Here is a 27823-nt window from a genome sequence, read left to right as displayed (position 1 = left end):
CAGTGTGCTAATTGCTTTATTGTGGGGACTGGGGACCAGCAGTATTATATAGTAGGAGGACAGTGCAGAGTTTTGCTGACCAGTGACCACCAGTATTATACGTTCTCTGCCTGAAAAACGCTCCATATCTGTGCTCAGTGTGCTGCAAATATCTGTGCTCAGTGTGCTAATTGCTTTATTGTGGGGACTGGGGACCAGCAGTATTATATAGTAGGAGGACAGTGCAGAGTTTTGCTGACCAGTGACCACCAGTATTATACGTTCTCTGCCTGAAAAATGCTCCATATCTGTGCTGCATTGTAGTATATAGTAGGAGGACAGTGCAGAATTTTGCTGACCACCAGTATAACTATATATATAGTAGTACGGTACAGTAGTCCACTGCTCTACCTACCTCTGTGTCGTCAAGTATACTATCCATCCATACCTGTGGTGCATTTCAGTTTTGCACAGTTTGCTGACCACCAGTATATAATATATAGCAGTACGGTACAGAAGGCCACTGCTCTACCTAACTCTGTGTCGTCAAGTATACTATCCATCCATACCTGTGGTGCATTTCAGTTTTGCACAGTTTGCTGACCACCAGTATATAATATATAGCAGTATGGTACAGTAGGCCACTGCTCTCCCTACCTCTGTGTTGTCAAGTATACTATCCATCCATACCTGTGGTGCATTTCAGTTTTGCACAGTTTGCTGACTACCAGTATATAATATATAGAAGTACGGTACAGAAGGCCACTGCTCTACCTACCCCTGTGTCGTCAAGTATACTATCCATCCATCCCTGTGGTGCATTTCAGTTTTGCACAGTTTGCTGACCACCAGTATATAATATATAGCAGTACGGTACAATAGACAACTGCTCTACCTACCTCTGTGTCGTCAAGTATACTATCCATCCATACCTGTGGTGCATTTCAGTTTTGCACAGTTTGCTGACCACCAGTATATAATATATAGCAGTACGGTACAGTAGGCCACTGCTCTACCTACCTCTGTGTCGTCAAGTATACTATCCATCCATACCTGTGGTGCATTTCAGTTTTGCACAGTTTGCTGACCACCAGTATATAATATATAGCAGTACGGTACAATAGACAACTGCTCTACCTACCTCTGTGTCGTCAAGTATACTATCCATCCATACCTGTGGTGCATTTCAGTTTTGCACAGTTTGCTGACCACCAGTATATAATATATAGCAGTACGGTACAATAGACAACTGCTCTACCTACCTCTGTGTCGTCAAGTATACTATCCATCCATACCTGTGGTGCATTTCAGTTTTGCACAGTTTGCTGACCACCAGTATATAATATATAGCAGTACGGTACAGAAGGCCACTGCTCTACCTACCTCTGTGTCGTCAAGTATACTATCCATCCATACCTGTGGTGCATTTCAGTTTTGCACAGTTTGCTGACCACCAGTATATAATATATAGCAGTACAGTACAGTAGGCCACTGCTCTACCTACCTCTGTGTCGTCAAGTATACTATCCATCCATACCTGTGGTGCATTTCAGTTTTGCACAGTTTGCTGACCACCAGTATATAATATATAGCAGTACGGTACAGTAGGCCACTGCTCTACCTACCTCTGTGTCATCAAGTATACTATCCATCCATAACTGTGGTGCATTTCAGTTTTGTACAGTTTGCTGACCACCAGTATATAATATATAGCAGTGCGGTACAGAAGGCCACTGCTCTACCTAGCTCTGTGTCGTCAAGTATACTATCCATCCATACCTGTGGTGCATTTCAGTTTTGCACATTTTGCTGACCACCAGTATATAATATATAGCAGTACGGTACAGTAGGCCACTGCTCTACCTACCTCTGTGTCGTCAAGTATACTATCCATCCATACCTGTGGTGCATTTCAGTTTTGCACATTTTGCTGACCACCAGTATATAATATATAGCAGTACGGTACAGTAGGCCACTGCTCTACCTACCTCTGTGTCGTCAAGTATACTATCCATCCATACCTGTGGTGCATTTCAGTTTTGCACAGTTTGCTGACCACCAGTATATAATATATAGCAGTACGGTACAGAAGGCCACTGCTCTACCTACCTCTGTGTCGTCAAGTATACTATCCATCCATACCTGTGGTGCATTTCAGTTTTGCACAGTTTGCTGACCACCAGTATATAATATATAACAGTACGGTACAGTAGGCCACTGCTCTACCTACCTCTGTGTCGTCAAGTATACTATCCATCCATACCTGTGGTGCATTTCAGTTTTGCACAGTTTGCTGACCACCAGTATATAATATATAGCAGTACGGTACAGTAGGCCACTGCTCTACCTACCTCTGTGTCGTCAAGTATACTATCCATCCATACCTGTGGTGCATTTCAGTTTTGCACAGTTTGCTGACCACCAGTATATAATATATAGCAGTACGGTACAGTAGGCCACTGCTCTACCTACCTCTGTGTCGTCAAGTATACTATCCATCCATACCTGTGGTGCATTTCAGTTTTGCACAGTTTGCTGACCACCAGTATATAATATATAACAGTACGGTACAGTAGGCCACTGCTCTACCTACCTCTGTGTCGTCAAGTATACTATCCATCCATACCTGTGGTGCATTTCAGTTTTGCACAGTTTGCTGACCACCAGTATATAATATATAGCAGTACGGTACAGTAGGCCACTGCTCTACCTACCTCTGTGTCGTCGAGTATACTATCCATCCATACCTGTGGTGCATTTCAGTTTTGCACAGTTTGCTGACCACCAGTATATAATATATAGCAGTACGGTACAGTAGGCCACTGCTCTACCTACCTCTGTGTCGTCAAGTATACTATCCATCCATACCTGTGGTGCATTTCAGTTTTGCACAGTTTGCTGACCACCAGTATATAATATATAGCAGTACGGTACAATAGACAACTGCTCTACCTACCTCTGTGTCGTCAAGTATACTATCCATCCATACCTGTGGTGCATTTCAGTTTTGCACAGTTTGCTGACCACCAGTATATAATATATAGCAGTACGGTACAATAGACAACTGCTCTACCTACCCCTGTGTCGTCAAGTATACTATCCATCCATACCTGTGGTGCATTTCAGTTTTGCACAGTTTGCTGACCACCAGTATATAATATATAGCAGTACGGTACAATAGACAACTGCTCTACCTAACTCTGTGTCGTCAAGTATACTATCCATCCATACCTGTGGTGCATTTCAGTTTTGCACAGTTTGCTGACCACCAGTATATAATATATAGCAGTACGGTACAGAAGGCCACTGCTCTACCTACCTCTGTGTCGTCAAGTATACTATCCATCCATCCCTGTGGTGCATTTCAGTTTTGCACAGTTTGCTGACCACCATTATATAATATATAGCAGTACGGTACAGTAGGCCACTGCTCTACCTACCTCTGTGTCGTCAAGTATACTATCCATCCATACCTGTGGTGCATTTCAGTTTTGCACAGTTTGCTGACCACCAGTATATAATATATAGCAGTACGGTACAGTAGGCCACTGCTCTACCTACCTCTGTGTCGTCAAGTTTACTATCCATCCATACCTGTGGTGCATTTCAGTTTTGCACAGTTTGCTGACCACCAGTATATAATATATAGCAGTACGGTACAGAAGGCCACTGCTCTACCTAGCTCTGTGTCGTCAAGTATACTATCCATCCATACCTGTGGTGCATTTCAGTTTTGCACATTTTGCTGACCACCAGTATATAATATATAGCAGTACGGTACAGTAGGCCACTGCTCTACCTACCTCTGTGTCGTCAAGTATACTATCCATCCATACCTGTGGTGCATTTCAGTTTTGCACAGTTTGCTGACCACCAGTATATAATATATAGCAGTACGGTACAGTAGGCCACTGCTCTACCTACCTCTGTGTCATCAAGTATACTATCCATCCATAACTGTGGTGCATTTCAGTTTTGTACAGTTTGCTGACCACCAGTATATAATATATAGCAGTACGGTACAGAAGGCCACTGCTCTACCTACCTCTGTGTCGTCAAGTATACTATCCATCCATACCTGTGGTGCATTTCAGTTTTGCACAGTTTGCTGACCACCAGTATATAATATATAGCAGTACGGTACAGTAGGCCACTGCTTTACCTACCTATGTGTCATCAAGTATACTATCCATCCATACCTGTGGTGCATTTCAGCTTTGCACAGTTTGCTGACCACCAGTATATTATATATAGCAGTACCGTACAGTAGGCCACTGCTCTACCTACCTCTGTGTCGTCAAGTATACTATCCATTCATACCTGTGGTGCATTTCAGTAGTGCGCAGTATATATAGTAGTAGGCCATTGCTATTGATATATTTACTGGCATATAATTCCACACATTATAAAATGGAGAACAAAAATGTGGAGGGTAAAATAGCAAAAGATCAAGATCCACTTCCACCTCGTGCTGAAAATGCTGCCACTAGTCATGGCCGAGACGTTGAAATGCCATCAACATCGTCTGCCAAGGCCGATGCCCAATGTCATAGTAGAGAGCATGTAAAATCCAAAAAAAATAAAGCTCAGTAAAATGACCCAAAAATCTAAATCAAAATCGTCTGAGGAGAAGCGTAAACTTGCCAATGTGCCATTTACGACACGGAGTGGCAAGGAACGGCTGAGGGCCTGGTCTATGTTCAAGGCTAGTGGTTCAGCTTCACATGAGGATGGAAGCACTCATCCTCCTGCTAGAAAACTTAAAAGAGTTAAGATGGCAAAAGCACAGCAAAGAACTGTGCGTTCTTCTAAATCACAAATCCCCAAGGAGAGTCCAATTGTGTCGGTTGCGATGACTGACCTTCCCAACACTGGACGGGAAGAGGTTGCGCCTTCCACCATTTGCACGACCCCTGCAAGTGCTGGAAGGAGCACCCGCAGTGCAGTTCCTGATAGTCAAATTGAAGATGTCACTGTTGAAGTACACCATGATGAGGATATGGGTGTTGCTGGCGCTGGGGAGGAAATTGACAAGGAGGATTCTGATGGTGAGGTGGTTTGTTTAAGTCAGGCACCCGGGGAGACACCTGTTGTCCGTGGGACGAATATGGCCATTGACATGTCTGGTCAAAATACAAAAAAATCACCTCTTCGATGTGGAATTATTTCAACAGAAATGCGGACAACTGGTGTCAAGCCATGTGTTGCCTTTGTCAAGCTGTAATAAGTAGGGGTAAGGATGTTAACCACCTAGGAACATCCTCCCTTATACGTCACCTGGACCGCATTCATCAGAAGTCAGTGACAAGTTCAAAAACTTTGGATGACAGCGGAAGCAGTCCACTGACCACTAAATCCCTTCCTCTTGTAACCAAGCTCCTGCAAACCACACCACCAACTCCCTCAGTGTCAATTTCCTCCTTAGACAGGAAAGCCAATAGTCCTGCAGGCCATGTCACTGTCAAGTCTGACGAGTCCTCTCCTGACTGGGATTCCTCCGATGCATCCTTGAGTGTAACGCCTACTGCTTCTGGCGCTGCTGTTGTTGCTGCTGGGAGTCGATCGTCATCCCAGAGGGGAAGTCGGAAGACCACTTGTACTACTTCCAGTAAGCAATTGACTGTCCAACAGTCCTTTGCGAGGAAGATGAAATATCACAGCAGTCATCCTGCTGCAAAGTGGATAACTCAGGCCTTGGCAGCCTGGGTGGTGAGAAACGTGTTTCCGGTATCCACCGTTAATTCATAGGGAACTAGAGACTTGATTGAGGTACTGTGTCCCCGGTACCAAATACCATCTAGGTTCCATTTCTCTAGGCAGGCGATACCGAAAATGTACACAGACGTCAGAAAAAGAGTCACCGGTGTCCTAAAAAATGCAGTTGTACCCAATGTTCACTTAACCACGGACATGTGGACAAGTGGAGCAGGGCAGACTCAGGACTATATGACTGTGACAGCCCACTGGGTAGATGTATTGTCTCCCGCAGCAAGAACAGCAGTGGCGGCACCAGTAGCAGCATCTCGCAAATTCCAACTAGTTCCGAGGAAGGTTACGCTTTGTATCACCGCTTTCCATAAGAGGCACACAGCTGACAACCTCTTACGGAAACTGAGGAACATCATCGCAGAATGGCTTACCCCAATTGGACTCTCCTGGGGATTTGTGACATCGGACAACGCCACCAATATTGTGTGTGCATTACATCTGGGCAAATTCCAGCACGTCCCATGTTTTGCACATACATTGAATTTGGTGGTGCAGAATTATTTAAAAAAACGACAGGGGCGTGCAAGAGATGCTGTCGATGGCCCGAAGAATTGCGGGCCACTTTCGGCATTCAGCCACCGCGTGCCGAAGACTGGAGCACCAGCAAACAGTCCTGAACCTGTCCTGCCATCATCTGAAGCAAGAGGTGGTAACGAGGTGGAATTCAACCCTCTATATGCTTCAGAGGATGGAGGAGCAGCAAAAGGCCATTCAAGCCTATACATCTGCCTACGATATAGGCAAAGGAGGGGGAATGCTCCTGACTCAAGCGCAGTGGAGAATGATTTCAACGTTGTGCAAGGTTCTGCAACCCTTTGAACTTGCCACACGTGAAGTCAGTTCAGACACTGCCAGCCTGAGTCAGGTCATTCCCCTCATCAGGCTTTTGCAGAAGAAGCTGGAGACATTGAAGAAGTAGCTAAAACAGAGCGATTCCGCTAGGCATGTGGGACTTGTGGATGGAGCCCTTAATTCGCTTAACCAGGATTCACGGGTGGTCAATCTGTGGAAATCAGAGCACTACATTTTGGCCACCGTGCTCGATCCCAGATTTAAAACCTACGTTGTATCTCTCTTTCCGGCAGACACAAGTCTGCAGAGGTTCAAAGACCTGCTGGTGAGAAAATTGTCAAGTCAAGCGGAACTTGACCCGTCAACAGCTCCTCCTTCACATTCTCCCGCAACTGGGGGGTGCGAGGAAAAGGTTAAGAATTCCGAGCCCACCCGCTGGCGGTGATGCAGGGCAGTCTGGAGCGAGTGCTGACATCTGGTCCGGACTGAAGGACCTGCCAACAATTACTGACATGTCGTCTACTGTCACTGCATATGATTCTGTCACCACTGAAAAAATGGTGGAGGATTATATGAGTGACCGCATACAAGTAGGCACGTCAGACAGTCCGTACGTATACTGGCAGGAAAAAGAGGCAATTTGGAGGCCCTTGCACAAACTGGCTTTATTTACCTAAGTTGCCCCCCCCCCCCTCCAGTGTGTACTCCGAAAGAGTGTTTAGTGCAGCCGCTCACCTTGTCAGCAATCGGCGTACAAGGTTACTTCCAGAAAATGTGGAGAAGATGATGTTCATCAAAATGAATTATAATCAATTCCTCCGTGGAGACATTCACCAGCAATTGCCTCCTGAAAGTACACAGGGACCTGAGATGGTGGATTCCAGTGGGGACGAATTAATAATCTGTGAGGAGGGGGATGTACACAGTGAAAGGGGTGAGGAAGAGGAGGAGGTGGACATCTTGCCTCTGTAGAGCCAGTTTGTGCAAGGAGAGATTGATTGCTTCTTTTTTTGGTGGGGGCCCAAACCAACCAGTCATTTCAGTTAGAGATGAGCGCCTGAAATTTTTCGGGTTTTGTGTTTTGGTTTTGGGTTCGGTTCCGCGGCCGTGTTTTGGGTTCGAACGCGTTTTGGCAAAACCTCACCGAATTTTTTTTGTCGGATTCGGGTGTGTTTTGGATTCGGGTGTTTTTTTTCAAAAAACACTAAAAAACAGCTTAAATCATAGAATTTGGGGGTCATTTTGATCCCAAAGTATTATTAACCTCAAAAACCATAATTTACACTCATTTTCAGTCTATTCTGAATACCTCACACCTCACAATATTATTTTTAGTCCTAAAATTTGCACCGAGGTCGCTGTGTGAGTAAGATAAGCGACCCTAGTGGCCGACACAAACACCGGGCCCATCTAGGAGTGGCACTGCAGTGTCACGCAGGATGTCCCTTCCAAAAAACCCTCCCCAAACAGCACATGACGCAAAGAAAAAAAGAGGCGCAATGAGGTAGCTGTGTGAGTAAGATTAGCGACCCTAGTGGCCGACACAAACACCGGGCCCATCTAGGAGTTGCACTGCAGTGTCACGCAGGATGGCCCTTCCAAAAAACCCTCCCCAAACAGCACATGACGCAAAGAAAAAAAGAGGCGCAATGAGGTAGCTGTGTGAGTAAGATTAGCGACCCTAGTGGCCGACACAAACACCGGGCCCATCTAGGAGTGGCACTGCAGTGTCACGCAGGATGTCCCTTCCAAAAAACCCTCCCCAAACAGCACATGACGCAAAGAAAAAAAGAGGCGCAATGAGGTAGCTGTGTGAGTAAGATTAGCGACCCTAGTGGCCGACACAAACACCGGGCCCATCTAGGAGTGGCACTGCAGTGTCACGCAGGATGTCCCTTCCAAAAAACCCTCCCCAATCAGCACATGATGCAAAGAAAAAGAAAAGAAAAAAGAGGTGCAAGATGGAATTGTCCTTGGGCCCTCCCACCCACCCTTATGTTGTATAAACAAAACAGGACATGCACACTTTAACCAACCCATCATTTCAGTGACAGGGTCTGCCACACGACTGTGACTGATATGACGGGTTGGTTTGGACCCCCCCCAAAAAAGAAGCAATTAATCTCTCCTTGCACAAACTGGCTCTACAGAGGCAAGATGTCCACCTCATCTTCACCCTCCGATATATCACCGTGTACATCCCCCTCCTCACAGATTATCAATTCGTCCCCACTGGAATCCACCATCTCAGCTCCCTGTGTACTTTGTGGAGGCAATTGCTGCTGGTCAATGTCTCCGCGGAGGAATTGATTATAATTCATTTTAATGAACATCATCTTCTCCACATTTTCTGGATGTAACCTCGTACGCCGATTGCTGACAAGGTGAGCGGCGGCACTAAACACTCTTTCGGAGTACACACTTGTGGGAGGGCAACTTAGGTAGAATAAAGCCAGTTTGTGCAAGGGCCTCCAAATTGCCTCTTTTTCCTGCCAGTATAAGTACGGACTGTGTGACGTGCCTACTTGGATGCGGTCACTCATATAATCCTCCACCATTCTATCAATGTTGAGAGAATCATATGCAGTGACAGTAGACGACATGTCCGTAATCGTTGTCAGGTCCTTCAGTCCGGACCAGATGTCAGCATCAGCAGTCGCTCCAGACTGCCCTGCATCACCGCCAGCGGGTGGGCTCGGAATTCTGAGCCTTTTCCTCGCACCCCCAGTTGCGGGAGAATGTGAAGGAGGAGATGTTGACAGGTCGCGTTCCGCTTGACTTGACAATTTTGTCACCAGCAGGTCTTTCAACCCCAGCAGACCTGTGTCTGCCGGAAAGAGAGATCCAAGGTAGGCTTTAAATCTAGGATCGAGCACGGTGGCCAAAATGTAGTGCTCTGATTTCAACAGATTGACCACCCGTGAATCCTTGTTAAGCGAATTAAGGGCTGCATCCACAAGTCCCACATGCCTAGCGGAATCGCTCCCTTTTAGCTCCTTCTTCAATGCCTCCAGCTTCTTCTGCAAAAGCCTGATGAGGGGAATGACCTGACTCAGGCTGGCAGTGTCTGAACTGACTTCACGTGTGGCAAGTTCAAAGGGCATCAGAACCTTGCACAACGTTGAAATCATTCTCCACTGCACTTGAGACAGGTGCATTCCACCTCCTATATCGTGCTCAATTGTATAGGCTTGAATGGCCTTTTGCTGCTCCTCCAACCTCTGAAGCATATAGAGGGTTGAATTCCACCTCGTTACCACTTCTTGCTTCAGATGATGGCAGGGCAGGTTCAGTAGTTTTTGGTGGTGCTCCAGTCTTCTGTACGTGGTGCCTGTACGCCGAAAGTGTCCCGCAATTTTTCTGGCCACCGACAGCATCTCTTGCACGCCCCTGTCGTTTTTTAAAAAATTCTGCACCACCAAATTCAAGGTATGTGCAAAACATGGGACGTGCTGGAATTTGCCCATATTTAATGCACACACAATATTGCTGGCGTTGTCCGATGCCACAAATCCACAGGAGAGTCCAATTGGGGTAAGCCATTCCGCGATGATCTTCCTCAGTTGCCGTAAGAGGTTTTCAGCTGTGTGCGTATTCTGGAAAGCGGTGATACAAAGCGTAGCCTGCCTAGGAAAGAGTTGGCGTTTGCGAGATGCTGCTACTGGTGCCGCCGCTGCTGTTCTTGCGGCGGGAGTCCATACATCTACCCAGTGGGCTGTCACAGTCATATAGTCCTGACCCTGCCCTGCTCCACTTGTCCACATGTCCGTGGTTAAGTGGACATTGGGTACAACTGCATTTTTTAGGACACTGGTGAGTCTTTTTCTGACGTCCGTGTACATTCTCGGTATCGCCTGCCTAGAGAAGTGGAACCTAGATGGTATTTGGTAACGGGGGCACACTGCCTCAATAAATTGTCTAGTTCCCTGTGAACTAACGGCGGATACCGGACGCACGTCTAACACCAACATAGTTGTCAAGGACTCAGTTATCCACTTTGCAGTAGGATGACTGCTGTGATATTTCATCTTCCTCGCAAAGGACTGTTGAACAGTCAATTGCTTACTGGAAGTAGTACAAGTGGGCTTACGACTTCCACTCTGGGATGACCATCGACTCCCAGCGGCAACAACAGCAGCGCCAGCAGCAGTAGGCGTTACACGCAAGGATGCATCGGAGGAATCCCAGGCAGGAGAGGACTCGTCAGAATTGCCAGTGACATGGCCTGCAGGACTATTGGCATTCCTGGGGAAGGAGGAAATTGACACTGAGGGAGTTGGTGGGGTGGTTTGCGTGAGCTTGGTTACAAGAGGAAGGGATTTACTGGTCAGTGGACTGCTTCCGCTGTCACCCAAAGTTTTTGAACTTGTCACTGACTTATTATGAATGCGCTGCAGGTGACGTATAAGGGAGGATGTTCCGAGGTGGTTAACGTCCTTACCCCTACTTATTACAGCTTGACAAAGGGAACACACGGCTTGACACCTGTTGTCCGCATTTCTGGTGAAATACCTCCACACCGAAGAGCTGATTTTTTTGGTATTTTCACCTGGCATGTCAACGGCCATATTCCTCCCACGGACAACAGGTGTCTCCCCGGGTGCCTGACTTAAACAAACCACCTCACCATCAGAATCCTCCTGGTCAATTTCCTCCCCAGCGCCAGCAACACCCATATCCTCCTCATCCTGGTGTACTTCAACACTGACATCTTCAATCTGACTATCAGGAACTGGACTGCGGGTGCTCCTTCCAGCACTTGCAGGGGGCGTGCAAATGGTGGAAGGCGCATGCTCTTCACGTCCAGTGTTGGGAAGGTCAGGCATCGCAACCGACACAATTGGACTCTCCTTGTGGATTTGGGATTTCGAAGAATGCACAGTTCTTTGCTGTGCTGCTTTTGCCAGCTTGAGTCTTTTCATTTTTCTAGCGAGAGGCTGAGTGCTTCCATCCTCATGTGAAGCTGAACCACTAGCCATGAACATAGGCCAGGGCCTCAGCCGTTCCTTGCCACTCCGTGTGGTAAATGGCATATTGGCAAGTTTACGCTTCTCCTCCGACAATTTTATTTTAGGTTTTGGAGTCCTTTTTTTACTGATATTTGGTGTTTTGGATTTGACATGCTCTGTACTATGACATTGGGCATCGGCCTTGGCAGACGACGTTGCTGGCATTTCATCGTCTCGGCCATGACTAGTGGCAGCAGCTTCAGCACGAGGTGGAAGTGGATCTTGATCTTTCCCTAATTTTGGAACCTCAACATTTTTGTTCTCCATATTTTAATAGGCACAACTAAAAGGCACCTCAGGTAAACAATGGAGATGGATGGATTGGATACTAGTATACAATTATGGACGGGCTGCCGAGTGCCGACACAGAGGTAGCCACAGCCGTGAACTACCGCACTGTACTGTGTCTGCTGCTAATATATAGACTGGTTGATAAAGAGATAGTATACTCGTAACTAGTATGTATGTATAAAGAAAGAAAAAAAAACCACGGTTAGGTGGTATATACAATTATGGACGGGCTGCCGAGTGCCGACACAGAGGTAGCCACAGCCGTGAACTACCGCACTGTACTGTGTCTGCTGCTAATATAGACTGGTTGATAAAGAGATAGTATACTCGTAACTAGTATGTATGTATAAAGAAAGAAAAAAAAACCACGGTTAGGTGGTATATACAATTATGGACGGGCTGCCGAGTGCCGACACAGAGGTAGCCACAGCCGTGAACTACCGCACTGTACTGTGTCTGCTGCTAATATATAGACTGATTGATAAAGAGATAGTATACTCGTAACTAGTATGTATGTATAAAGAAAGAAAAAAAAACCACGGTTAGGTGGTATATACAATTATGGACGGGCTGCCGAGTGCCGACACAGAGGTAGCCACAGCCGTGAACTACCGCACTGTACTGTGTCTGCTGCTAATATATAGACTGGTTGATAAAGAGATAGTATACTCGTAACTAGTATGTATGTATAAAGAAAGAAAAAAAAACCACGGTTAGGTGGTATATACAATTATGGACGGGCTGCCGAGTGCCGACACAGAGGTAGCCACAGCCGTGAACTACCGCGCTGTACTGTGTCTGCTGCTAATATATAGACTTGTTGATAAAGAGATAGTATACTCGTAACTAGTATGTATGTATAAAGAAAGAAAAAAAAACCACGGTTAGGTGGTATATACAATTATGGACGGGCTGCCGAGTGCCGACACAGAGGTAGCCACAGCCGTGAACTACCGCACTGTACTGTGTCTGCTGCTAATATAGACTGGTTGATAAAGAGATAGTATACTCGTAACTAGTATGTATGTATAAAGAAAGAAAAAAAAAACACGGTTAGGTGGTATATACAATTATGGACGGGCTGCCGAGTGCCGACACAGAGGTAGCCACAGCCGTGAACTACCGCACTGTACTGTGTCTGCTGCTAATATATAGACTGGTTGATAAAGAGATAGTATACTCGTAACTAGTATGTATGTATAAAGAAAGAAAAAAAAACCACGGTTAGGTGGTATATACAATTATGGACGGGCTGCCGAGTGCCGACACAGAGGTAGCCACAGCCGTGAACTACCGCACTGTACTGTGTCTGCTGCTAATATATAGACTGGTTGATAAAGAAATAGTATACTCGTAACTAGTATGTATGTATAAAGAAAGAAAAAAAAACCACGGTTAGGTGGTATATACAATTATGGACGGGCTGCCGAGTGCCGACACAGAGGTAGCCACAGCCGTGAACTACCGCACTGTACTGTGTCTGCTGCTAATATATAGACTGGTTGATAAAGAGATAGTATACTCGTAACTAGTATGTATGTATAAAGAAAGAAAAAAAAACCACGGTTAGGTGGTATATACAATTATGGACGGGCTGCCGAGTGCAGACACAGAGGTAGCCACAGCCGTGAACTACCGCACTGTACTGTGTCTGCTGCTAATATAGACTGGTTGATAAAGAGATAGTATACTCGTAACTAGTATGTATGTATAAAGAAAGAAAAAAAAACCACGGTTAGGTGGTATATACAATTATGGACGGGCTGCCGAGTGCCGACACAGAGGTAGCCACAGCCGTGAACTACCGCACTGTACTGTGTCTGCTGCTAATATATAGACTGGTTGATAAAGAGATAGTATACTCGTAACTAGTATGTATGTATAAAGAAAGAAAAAAAAACCACGGTTAGGTGGTATATACAATTATGGACGGGCTGCCGAGTGCCGACACAGAGGGTAGCCACAGCCGTGAACTACCGCACTGTACTGTGTCTGCTGCTAATATAGACTGGTTGATAAAGAGATAGTATACTCGTAACTAGTATGTATGTATAAAGAAAGAAAAAAAAACCACGGTTAGGTGGTATATACAATTATGGACGGGCTGCCGAGGTCCGACACAGAGGTAGCCACAGCCGTGAACTACCGCACTGTACTGTGTCTGCTGCTAATATATAGACTGGTTGATAAAGAGATAGTATACTCGTAACTAGTATGTATGTATAAAGAAAGAAAAAAAAACCACGGTTAGGTGGTATATACAATTATGGACGGGCTGCCGAGTGCCGACACAGAGGTAGCCACAGCCGTGAACTACCGCACTGTACTGTGTCTGCTGCTAATATAGACTGGTTGATAAAGAGATAGTATACTCGTAACTAGTATGTATGTATAAAGAAAGAAAAAAAAAACACGGTTAGGTGGTATATACAATTATGGACGGGCAACCGAGTGCCGACACAGAGGTAGCCACAGCCGTGAACTACCGCACTGTACTGTGTCTGCTGCTAATATATAGACTGGTTGATAAAGAGATAGTATACTCGTAACTAGTATGTATGTATAAAGAAAGAAAAAAAAACCACGGTTAGGTGGTATATACAATTATGGACGGGCTGCCGAGTGCCGACACAGAGGTAGCCACAGCCGTGAACTACCGCACTGTACTGTGTCTGCTGCTAATATAGACTGGTTGATAAAGAGATAGTATACTACTAATATTATATATACTGGTGGTCAGGTCACTGGTCACTAGTCACACTGGCAGTGGCACTCCTGCAGCAAAAGTGTGCACTGTTTAATTTTAATATAATATTATGTACTCCTGGCTCCTGCTATAACCTATAACTGGCACTGCAGTAGTGCTCCCCAGTCTCCCCCACAATTATAAGCTGTGTGAGCTGAGCAGTCAGACAGATATATAATATATATAGATGATGCAGCACACTGGCCTGAGCCTGAGCAGTGCACACAGATATGGTATGTGACTGACTGAGTCACTGTGTGTATCGCTTTTTTCAGGCAGAGAACGGATATATTAAATAAACTGCACTGTGTGTCTGGTGGTCACTCACTATATAATATATTATGTACTCCTGGCTCCTGCTATAACCTATAACTGGCACTGCAGTAGTGCTCCCCAGTCTCCCCCACAATTATAAGCTGTGTGAGCTGAGCAGTCAGACAGATATATATATAATATTATATATAGATAATAGATGATGCAGCACACTGGCCTGAGCCTGAGCAGTGCACACAGATATGGTATGTGACTGAGTCACTGTGTGCTGTGTATCGCTTTTTTCAGGCAGAGAACGGATTATAAAGTAAACTGCACTGTCCTCACTAGTAAACTCTCTCCACTCAGTCTCTACACTTCTACAGTAACAGTACTCCTCCTAGTCAGCTCCAGTAAATCTCTCTCAGTCTCTTATAATCTAAATGGAGAGGACGCCAGCCACGTCCTCTCCCTATCAATCTCAATGCACGTGTGAAAATGGCGGCGACGCGCGGCTCCTTATATAGAATCCGAGTCTCGCGATAGAATCCGAGCCTCGCGAGAATCCGACAGCGTCATGATGACGTTCGGGCGCGCTCGGGTTAACCGAGCAAGGCGGGAAGATCCGAGTCGCTCGGACCCGTGAAAAAAAACATGAAGTTCTGGCGGGTTCGGATTCAGAGAAACCGAACCCGCTCATCTCTAATTTCAGTCACAGTCGTGTGGCAGACCCTGTCGCTGAAATGATGGGTTTGTTAAAGTGTGCATGTCCTGTTTATACAACATAAGGGTGGGTGGGAGGGCCCAAGGACATTTCCATCTTGCACCTCTTTTTTCTTTCATTTTTCTTTCCATCATGTGCTGTTTGGGGACTATTTTTTAAATCTGCCATCCTGTCTGACACTGCAGTGCCACTCCTAGATGGGCCAGGTGATTGTGTCGGCCACTTGGGTCGCTTAGCTTAGTCACACAGCTACCTCATTGCGCCTCTTTTTTTCTTTGCATCATGTGCTGTTTGGGGACTATTTTTTTGAAGTGCCATCCTGTCTGACACTGCAGTGCCACTCCTAGATGGGCCAGGTGTTTGTGTCAGCCACTTGTGTCGCTTAGCTTAGTCACATAGCTACCTCATTGCGCCTTTTTTTTTCTTTGCATCATGTGCTGTTTGGGGACTATTTTTTTGAAGTGCCATCCTGTCTGACACTGCAGTGCCACTCCTAGATGGGCCAGGTGTTTGTGTCGGCCACGTGTGTCGCTTAGCTTAGTCACACAGCTACCTCATTGCGCCTCTTTTTTTCTTTGCATCATGTGCTGTTTGGGGACTATTTTTTTGAAGTGCCATCCTGTCTGACACTGCAGTGCCACTCCTAGATGGGCCAGGTGTTTGTGTCGGCCACTTGTGTCGCTTAGCTTAGTCACACAGCTACCTCATTGCACCTCTTTTTTTCTTTGCATCATGTGCTGTTTGGGGACTATTTTTTTGAAGTGCCATCCTGTCTGACACTGCAGTGCCACTCCTAGATGGGCCAGGTGTTTGTGTCGGCCACTTGGGTCGCTTAGCTTAGTCATCCAGCGACCTCGGTGCAAATTTTAGGACTAAAAATAATATTGTGAGGTGTGAGGTGTTCAGAATAGACTGAAAATGAGTGGAAATTATGGTTATTGAGGTTAATAATACTATGGGATCAAAATGACCCCCAAATTCTATGATTTAAGCGGGTTTTGAGGTTTTTTTGTAAAAAAAACAACCGAATCCAAAACACACCCGAATCCGACAAAAAATTTTCAGGAAGGTTTTGCCAAAACGCGTCCGAATCCAAAACACGGCCGCGGAACCGAATCCAAAACCAAAACACAAAACCCGAAAAATTTCCGGTGCACATCACTAGTTATGACACACATTGGTGCCCCTTATACACAAAGCCCAGAGTAGTAGCGCTCCTAATACTCATTATGCCCACAGCAGCAGCGCCACTTATACAATGCCCACAGTTTTAGTGCCCCTTATGCAATGTCCACTGTAGCGGTAGTGCCCACAGTGGTAGTGTCCCTTATGTAGAGCCCATAGTAGTGGTGCCCTTTATGCAGTGCCGCCAGTAGTAGTGCCCCTTATATCCCCAGGAGTGATGCCCCTTATGAGGGGGCCCCCTATATAATGCCCTCTTTAGTAATGCCCCAGTAGTCATGCCCTTAGTGGTAATGCCCCTGTGTAGTAATGCCCCCAGTAGTAATGCCACCTCTAGTAATGCCTCCTGAAGTATTGCCCCCAGTAGTAATGCCCTGTAGTTATGCCTCCGTGTAGTATTGCCCCCAGTAGTTTAGTACCCAGTGGTAATGCCCCTGTAGTTATGCCCCCAGTAGTTTAGCCCCCTATAGTTTAGCCCCCAGTGATAATGCCCCGTAGTTATTCCCCCAGTAGTTTAACCACCTGTGGTAATGTCCCCTGTAGAGGCGCCACTTATACACACACACAAATAAAAAAAACACATAACTCACTTTAAGCCATGCTCCTGCGTCTGACCGCTGCCTTCTGTCTGGCCGCCCGCTCCTCGGAAGTATGGGAGAGATGTCATGACGTCTGTGCGGCTAAGCCACGTCTGTGCCTGAAAAGGGGGTGTGGCCTCATAAAAAAGGGTGTGAGGCTTCACTGGGATGCCGCATTCGCAAGCCACGCCTCCTAGTTTTGTCACTGAGGGGACCCCCAGCCCCTCTGTCTCCCATGAATAGATACTGTGTGCATGCAAAGTAGAGTGACAGGCAGTCTCCCAACTGACCCCCCCAACCACCACCACCACAACCACGGGACACTGCGGCCCGCAGGGACAGCGTGACAGTGCCCTAAAAATGGGGCTGTCCTGCGAAAATTGAGACAATTAGGAGGTATGGTGTGTGCACTTCCATACTCCCTCTGTCCCTCCAGTCGACCCACATGCCCCCTGGTATCCACTCTTGCTCCTTGTGTCCCCTCCAGCCACAAGCCCTCTGTGCTTCCTGTGTCTATTCAGCCTCCAACCCTTGTGCCAGCCCTCTCCAATTTACCTTGTTCGTTGAGAGACATTTTTCTAGCCAGACTCCAGAAGAATCCTCCTGCAATTAGGGCAGTTGGGTACACAGGACAGTTGGGCACACACACCTACAGGGTGTGACGGCTTCAGGGGTGCGGCAGGGGGAAGAGCTTTGCAAAGGCAGCTGGGCATGTGCAGCATCTCCCCAAACCCCACCACCACTACCACCCTTCACAGGACATTCCCCCATCTCTATCACTATCGTCTTGCGCATGTGCAAAACGGTTAATGCGCCCGATCAGAGCTGAGCTCCGTTCATGGCAGACGGGCAAACAGTAACTCATCCGGCGGTGGTGGGCCGCATTCCATTGATTTTAAAAACGTAAACTTGTGCCACAAAAGTATGTATTGTGGGCCGCAAGTTTGGCATGTCTGCTGTATAACATTTTTATGCTGTCATAGTAGAATCAATGTAATATTTGCTATGCTCTGTTGCTCTATACTACAGTATGCTTGAGCTGTATGTTTAAAAAATGCAACACTCCTTATTAACAGCCACCTTTTGCATTATCGGTGATCAGAAACGTATTATATAGCGATAGACAGACAGACAGACAGACAGACAGACAGACAGACAGACAGACAGACAGACAGACAGACAGATAGACAGATAGATAGATAGATAGATAGATAGATAGATAGATAGATAGATAGATAGATAGATAGATAGATAGATAGATAGATAGATAGCTAGCAGCAGTGGACCTTTTTCCATCCACTGCTGATTCACTAGCTAAGGTATCTTTGCTTACAGATGGACATTTTAGAGGACATCCTCAAGCTTCCTCAAGCTGGTAAATTTATACAACACTGCTGGTAGTGTTTCCAGAACTTTTGATTTGGTTACCTAATACTGTATACTGTATGTTACTTGCTATTTGCTACAGCTGTAAAAAAAATAAAAAAAAATCCCATTTTCAGTTGAGCTGGGAAAGAGGCAGAAGATTTATTCAAACAATTTGGACGTGGCCCAGAAAGCCATAGAAATACATCTACAAAACAAAATCTTATCAGCTTTAATTGGATATTGGACAGGCGGTCACCCTTTGCTTACAGTGTTACTTATATCAACATTCTCACTGCTGACAACAGATACAGACTATGGAGTGTGATTTCAAAGTCACGGCAATTCTACAAACATTATCCACAATGTTGATGCTGAAAATGCTAGAATTAATAAATACATGTATTTTAGATATAATAGTTAATGCTGGAGGTGTTTGCTGATTTGTTGCAGACAAAAAAAAATGGTGTTAAAGACCTAGCAGCATATTACATTTTCTGGCTGATTTCACTCTTATGCTTGTATCTGAGTAAATTGCTGTAATACAGACACATTGCGGTAAATGTACTAAGATGGGAGTTGTATTTAAGATGGGATGTTGCCCATAGCAACAAATCAGATTCCAGGTATTATCTTCTAGAAGGTGCTAGATAAATGAGAAGTAGAATCTGATTGGTTGCTATGGGCAACATCCCATCTTAAATAGAACTCCCATCTTAGTAAATGTACCTCTCTAAGTGGTTTGTGCAAATTGATAGAGCCAAAGTAAATACATACATGGTCGAGTCACATTATTATGACCACCTCGTACATTTGACGTCGGCAGCCCATAGCCCATGAAGTACGTGACGTGTCGTGCGCTGGCTTGGTGGGTATATAAGGTGTATAGGCTGACTGCACACACATCACTCGTTGCTGTCATGGGTAAAAGGAGTGATGTATCAGAGTCGCAAAAAGGGATTATTAACGGCTTTCGGGCCAAGGGTGGCAGTATTTCTGAAAAAGTGCAATTTGTGAATTGTTTGTGTGCTGCTGTGGTGAAGTGTATAGTGACTGGACAAATGGCACCATTGCGAATAACTGATGTGGAAACTGCGGAGCACCACGTGAAACTGACGTGAGAGGTGAACGTCGGCTACGAAGGTGCATGAGGGCCGACCAACACGCTATAGTGGAGCAGTTCACCATCAACATGAACCTGTGGTCTATCAAATGTGTGTCTAAAATGACAGTTCAGCCCATCTAGCTGCTGTCCGTGCTGCACACGGCGGTTACTCTGGCTATTAGCTGGTGGTCATAATAATGTGATTTGACCATGTAGTTGTATTATTTGTAGCATGCATAAATTTAAGATAGTGTACCAGCCCTGCCCCCTAAACACATGACATCATATTGTCACATCTAGGAGGCGTGGCCACTGCTCTTGGAAGCATCCTAAAGACACTCCAAGCAGCTCTACAGGCTGCAGGGTTCCTACCCAGCATGGGTGCTGAGGGTGGGGAGAGTCAGTACTTATTACCCAGGCACCTGGCGGGGGCCTAGCCTGGGCCAGGGCCTAGCTACAGGGTGACATTGTTCCCTGTGCAACTCTGCTGTGTAGTCGCACCCCCGGATTTGGCCACATCCCCTCAGTACCCTGGCCCATGGTCGCTCTCGGTGGCCCTGCTGAGCAGCTCTGCAGTAGCACCCTGCAAGCCACATACAGGTGCTATGGGGCACTGACAGTGTCACCCCCAGAACCCCTGCATCCTGTACAAAAGCACCGCTTGTCGCTGTCGTTTTTCGCAGCATTGCGATCAGGCCAAAAATCGGCTGTTCTGCGCATGCGTATGGTACGCAGCGCGCACGCGCAAAGTACTTTTACACAAAACTATGCAGTTTTACACAAGCTTGAGAGACGCTTTTCAGTCGCTCGAGTGTTCGTAGTGTGATTGACAGGAAGTGGGTGTTTTTGGGCAGCAACTCAGCGTTTTCAGGGAGTGAGCTGAAAAACGCAGGCGTGCCTGATAAAAATGCATGAGTGGCTAGGGAAACGGGGGAGTGGCTGGCCGAACGCAGAGCGTGTTTGTGACGTCAAACCAGGAACTAAACATTCTGCAGTCATCGCAAGGTAGGAGTAAGTATCGAGCCACTCTGAAACTGCATGAAATTTTTTAGTAGCAGAACTGCTAACCTTTCGTTCGCACTTCTGCTAAGCTAAGATACACTCCCAGAGGGCGGCGGCTTAGCGTTTGCACTGCTGCTAAAAGCAGCTAGCGAGCGATCAACCCGGAATGAGGGCCATAGTTCCAGCGCTGTGTGTTTGATATTTTATTTTCAGCTTTATATTTTAAAGGATCTGTGTTAATTTAAAACATATTCTTACAGACAATAAATATAGTTTTCACAATTGTCTGGAAAAAGCATTGTAATCTTATTTTATTGGATTCACAAGATCCCGGCAATGGTTACTGGTGGTAACTGTGCCACCAGATAATTTTCTCTACATTTGGTGAAAGGTGTTTCTTATATACAATATACTGCTCACTATACCCAATACATTCTGTAATTGTTTATCATTTCTGTAAAACTTGAGAGAGAAAAAAACAAGATGTTTGTAAGTCAAACTATTGTAAAAAAAGAATAATACAATGTTGATGACACATGCTCACATACACTAAAGCAATTTCCTTGAGAAATACAGCTAATGGTATATTCATAGAAAAAAGGTAAAGAAAAATTTTACAGTAACTGCATAATCACTGCAATATGTGACTATGAGCTTCATTGAAATATACAGTAGGTGTAGGGAAAGGAACTTTAATTTGAAGTTCATATTGCAATTTATAGGTTCTTTGGATTGTGATTGTGGAATGATGGGTAAATTGACTACAATATACAAGATTCCATACCTGCCAATATTAATTCACCACATGGAAAAGAAGCATATAGCACATTTGTAGGTTAGCTGACTGACTCTGTGCCTCATCGCTATACTCTATACTCCCCTTTTCTCTGGAGTTTCATTTCTTCTCATTTCTACGCTTCTCACCACCTAACAATTGGTAGTTTCTCCGGTATTCATCAAACAGAACCAGCCTATCGATGTATGACGACACCCATTCTCCTCAGCTTTCACTTTCTCTCTCACTGTCAGCCGAATACTGTAGCAAGACTTTTGTCTCCATCCTTCAGGGACATTTTTAAAATTTTTTAGAAATTAGTCCCAACAATTATAATTGCTTATCGATGATTATCAAAGCAAAAAGAAATGAAGTTTCATGTGAAGTTATCAAAAATCACATGCAGGGACAGAAACTCCAATAGAAGCCGATGTGTAACTTACTTCAGGGTTCGGACCCCGACACAACTACTGCATTTGTGAACGTTTGCCTGTGCATAAGTAAACAGACATTACCAGCGAAGGATTCTTCTCTGGAAAATGTTGGTATTTGTAGGCCATAGGCTATACTTTCCAGAGCTTGGAATACATCACAATTTTGCAGCTCCCATGAAAACCTATGGGGGCTGCTTTTGTAAGTGAAAATGAGGGACGGAGAGGGACCGTAGTTTATGTTCCCCGACATACATTCATGTTATACTTGATTTTTGCTGGTATCCCTTGAAAATAGCTGTTTACAGTACATGGAATTTTGCATACGTTTCTTTTGGTACATATGCCCTTAATCTGTATTGAACATTCTGGAGAAGGCAAGATTTGCCATGTCATCTAAAATCCACCCCCTTCATATATACAATTGCCCAGCTACATAAAAACATAAAAATTGCCAGATTAATAAACACATAAAATTGCCCAGCTTAATTAAAACATAGGGGGTGAGTCAAATGTTTTTCCGCCCACTCTCGCAACCAATCTTCTGTCACTTTAGATGGGGTAATATTTAATTGTTTATGCAGGTGGGTGTGAATAACTGAGTAACCAGGTTTAGCTGCATAAACTAGAGAACGGGGTGGGGGGTGGGGGGGTTGCTGCATATGCTTCTTACCACCCACAGCACTAGTTCCTGATCTGCAGAACAATTGTATTGCTTTGTGAAGGTCTTAAACTGCGTTCTCTTTAGAACACAGTCTAAGACCTGGCGGGGGGGGGGCAGTGACAGGGCATCGATGCCATGTTTTGTGGGCGTCGATCGCAGTCTAAGTTCCGTCAGGGGTGAAAACAGGGCAATGACGCAGCGTTTTGTAGGCACTGATGCGCCATTTGGGGTGTGCGGTCTGGAGAATGGAGGCGTGTCAGGATCGTTTGTGGAGCAGGCTGCTGCAGCTGCATGATGTCACACGCAGCTGCTGTGACCCAAAACATGGCTGCCCGGATAATGCTTTCACAGCTAGGCTGCGGGGGCAGGGGGCAACCCTTATCATGCGAGTGCATCACTGTTTAGCAATGCACTTGCATTTTAGTGGGGGGGAGGATCCAATATGAGGGACGTCCTTGCCCTTTAATGGGCGGCCCCCTCATGCTAGAGACATAAGTTGTAGTTTTGCCATTTATCGCAAAACTGCAACTCATGCTGAATTAGGCCCACAGTCCGGTCACTATATTGCTCCAGTTCTGCTACTATCCAGTTCCAGTTCAGTCACTATCTAGTTCCAGTTCCTGCTACTAATCCAGTGTCAGTCCAGTTACTACTTACACTTACCTGTATATCCTTTTTCTCTCTTTTTCCTCTCTCTCTGTTGTCTCTTCTCTTTTATTTCCTTCAACTGGTTTCTTCCAGTTAGGGAGCCAGCAGCCAGTGTTGGACTTTCTAGAACCCTACTTATATTCAGAGCCTTATCTAGACCTGTGCCATAAAAATAATTGGCGCCCCCCCCTTCCCCCCATATTTAAACTAGAGACAGTGCGCACCAAAAATATTGGGGCAAGGCTTTATTGGGAAAGGGTGTGGCCACGTAATAGTACCAATTCACATTACACTGCACAATAGTGTCCGTTAGGCACATTACACCGCACAGTGGTGTCCATTTGTGTTACGAACTGAGTACCTGGAACTCTGGGGAGTGGGTGGCAACTGGGGAGTTCCAGTACTCATGAGTGAAGCTGCGGCCAGTTATGAATGACCGCAGCAATGCCTACTCTAATCCATGACTCTGTTACTCCCCCCAGGGGTCGGTTAGTGCCTGCAGAGCTAGTCTTCTCCTATAGCAGCCGTGTTTGAATGGGCAAATTAGGTCCGCCCAGACTCCAATGACCCCAGGTCTTACGAGGTAACAAGGCACCAACTGAGACTGCGAGTGAATAAGGGGAAAGCTTACTAAGACTAGCGTGACTACCAATGGGAGGGCATACAGAAAGGACAATGAACAGATTACGTGCAGCGTGGCCGCCGAAATCTCAACATAGGAACCAAGGCACAGACTGAGGAGAGAGTGCTTAAAACAAATAAATTACATGTATCACAAGGCACAGATTATTGAAAGCAATGACACTAAATAAACTGTGGGAGCAACAATGCTCTAAGATGTTATAATACAGAAATATAAGCCAGGCAGTGTCTGTGTGGAAACTCCACACACTGCTTAGCAAAAACCTGAATACAAAGCTGGCTGGATCTGGTCAGGTAATCAATCTGGCAAGGTCTCTGGGTCACGGGTTCAACACAGGCAGACAGGATGTAACAAGTAGTTTTACAGCACCGATTGCACAGGTAAAAGGTTCCACCATAGGACAGGATAGAAGACCAGGGCACGAGTACAGACAGGAACATGAATCTATCACTGGCGTCAGTTGAAAGGCAGGCTGGGTAATAAAGGAAGCACACCCAAATCAGGATGGCTGGAAGCCAGACACAAGGTAATGAACTAATAAACTGACAGGTGAGACAGTACAGGCCACACATACAAGAGACAAGCTGCAGTTACACAGAATCACCACATAATGGCCTAACATCTGACAGGTGAGGCTGCACAGGCCACACAAACAGGCTGCAGTTACACAGACTCACCAAAGATGGCCCGCAACATTACTCTAAACAAGTACATGAGAAAACCTGACATGCAAACAGAACAATAACATAAAATACATAAACAGAATGCAAACAGGAATGAGCCACAGCAGTGGCTCATGACAATTAGTCACATTACACCACACAGTAGTGTTCATTAGTCACATTACACTGCACAGTAGTGTCCATTAGTCACATTACACCACACAGAAGTGTCCATTAGTTACATTATACCTCTGTAGTGTCCATTAGTCACATTACACCACACAATAGTGTCCGTTAGTCATATTACACCGCACAGTAGTCTCCAGTAGTCAAATTACACTGCACAGTTGTGTCCATTAGTCACATTACACCACACAGTAGTGTCCGTTAGTCACATTACACCACATAGTAGTGTCCGTTAGTCACATTGCACCACATAGTAGTGTCCATTATTCACATCACAGTTACACCGCACAGTAGTGTCCATTAGTCACATTATGTCAGCGGAATGCTGAGGGCCACGGGGCTGGCTTCACAGGCGGCTGGGCAGCGGCGGAGGAGGGCTGCAGCGCTGGGTCCGGGGGGAAGGCAGCGGTAATGGTGGCGAGGGGGTCCGCTCGTGGCGGCCCTCTCGCTAAACCGTTGCCTAGGAGACCAGGGGCAGTGTGCAGCATAATCATGGAAAAGGTCTGCATTACTGGGCGCCGCCATGTTGGAGACCAAGTTTCTGGTATGATTCTTGTTCCTGGTTCTTCCAGCCAATCCAGGGAAACTTCTTCCTATTAAAGGGGGCTGGTTTAGGACAGGGATGCCAGTGCTTCAAGTTACAACCCTGTTGTAGGTGCTTTAGCCTGTGCTCCCAGGATTCCTGCTGTATTCTGGTACTTCTAACCCTGCTTAGCTGGTTCTCAGTTGTTGCTGCAGCCCTGCCGTCCCTAGCCTGCTGCTGCCTGTGGAGACACTCCTGGAAAACTCGGTCCAGTAAGACCCTCTGGGCACGGACGACCCCGGGTCCCCTGCTTCGTCCTTCAAGCCACAGTCTGCAGATCCTTGTCTCCAGCCAAGTCCTCGAACCACCGTTCACAGTCCTCAGCTCGTTATCCCCAGCCTTTTCTTACAAGCCACAGTCTACAGTTCTCAGTCACCAGCCACGTTCTTGAACCACCATCCTCAGTCCCTTCTCCACAGACTCGTCTTGCAAATCTCCATCCTCGGTTCTCTGTCTTCAGCTACGTCTTTAACCATAATTCACAGTTCTGCAGTTCATTATTTACAACTTCGCCTTTCAAGCCACAAACCCGCAGTTCCTTGTCTACAACTACGTCCCAAGTCATCGTCCACCAGCCACAGTTCTCATCCTCAGCCCCGTCCTCAAGAACTACAACCCACAGACTCTGAGCCCCGCCTACGTCCCTCTTTACCCCTTGCTCCATGAGAAGGAACTATATCCAACCCCCTCGTCTTGTTCATCTCCAGTCTAATCCCTCCTTGGGTGAGTCTCAGCTGCCGGATCCTCAAACATTGCTAGACGTGACAGTAAGCACTGGCCCAATGGATTCGATGGGTGATCAGGCCTCAGGAGGGGATTCAACCGCAGATATTTGGTCTCATCTGAGTATGCAGGAGGCCACTCAGTCTCAAATTGTGCAGTTCATGCAGAGTATATCCGAACGTCTCGACTCTCTCTGTGTTGCCATGACGGCTCCTCAGGTATCTACACCTGCTCCCACATTAGCTCCCCCGGTTCCGTTTCCTCCGGTACCAGTACCCCTTCCACGGTTGCATTTGCCATCTCCCAGTAAGTTCGATGGGAACCCAAAGCAATGCCGCGGGTTTCTCAACCAGTGCGAAATCCAGTTTGAATTACAGCCGGTCAACTTTCTATCAGCACGAACCAAGGTGGCCTATATAATTTCTTTGCCTACTGGGCAAGCGTTGGAATGGGCGTCACCATTGTGGGAGAGGTCGGATCCCATCCTGTCTAACTACTCAGAGTTTGTGGCCGCCTTTCGAAGAATCTTTGGTGAACCGGGCAGGACGTCTGCCGTTTCATTGGAGATCCTGCGCCTGCGGCAGGGCACGCGTACGGTCAGTCAGTACATGATCCAGTTTCGTACTCTCTCCTCAGAATTGAACTGGAATGAGGAGGCTCTCATCGCAGCTTTCTGGAGCGGTCTCTCCGAAAAGATCAAAGATGACCTCGCGACGTACCTGATAAGTTGGATAAGTTAATTTCCCTATGCAATAAATTAGACCTGAGATACAGAGAATGCTGTATGGAGAAATCACGGTCTGATCGTCCCAGGCCTCGAATCGTTCTTCCGCCAACCCCATCATCTCCAACTACCGAAGAACCCATACAGATCAATCGTTCCCGTCTCTCCAACGAAGAACGACAGAGACGGCGACAAGGGAACCTATGCCTGTACTGTGGTGCTTCTGATCATTTTGTTAAATCTTGTAGGCAACGTCCGGGAAACACCCGCTCCTAGCTTGTGCCGGAGAGGTCAAGTTAGGAGAATTCTCAGAATTACTTGTCAAGAAAGAGTCCGTCCTGTTAACTCACCTAGAACTCCCTTCCTCCTCTCTTCTCATTCCTGCACTACTTGACTCCGAAGCCGCTGAAAGCTTTATTACATCAGCTTTGGTCAAACGGTCTGGGATACAAATGGTCCATTTGGAGCGTACCATTTCAATTACTGCTGTGGATGGAAGTCATATTCCTGAGGGGATTATCACTCTTCGTACTGTTCCTCTTAAGATGAAGGTCGGAGTCCTTCATTCGGAATACATCTCTTTCCTAGTAATTCCTAAAGCCTTTCACGAACTAATCCTAGGATTTCCATGGTTAGTTAAACACAATCCCCACATAGATTGGCAAACCATGGATGTTCTCTCCTGGGGACGAGACTGCTTCCAGAACTGTTTGCCCTCAGTAAGACCTCTCTGTTCCTCTAGCCCTTCCAGCCTTCCTGCGGAATACCAGGCCTTCCAAGATGTTTTTAGTAAGCATGGGGTGGACACCTTGCCGCCGCATCGCACTTGGGACTGCCCCATTGATCTGGCACCAGGCAAGACTCCTCCTCGAGGATGAATCTACTCTCTCTCACTCCCTGAGACACAGGCCATGTCGGAGTATATCCGGGAGAACTTGGATAAAGGGTTCATCAGGTCTTCCACCTCTCTGGCCGGGGCGGGGTTTTTCT

The sequence above is a fragment of the Pseudophryne corroboree genome, chromosome 4 (assembly GCF_028390025.1).
Source record: "Pseudophryne corroboree isolate aPseCor3 chromosome 4, aPseCor3.hap2, whole genome shotgun sequence".
Lineage (NCBI taxonomy): Eukaryota > Metazoa > Chordata > Amphibia > Anura > Myobatrachidae > Pseudophryne > Pseudophryne corroboree.
This window is presented reverse-complemented; position numbering follows the sequence as displayed.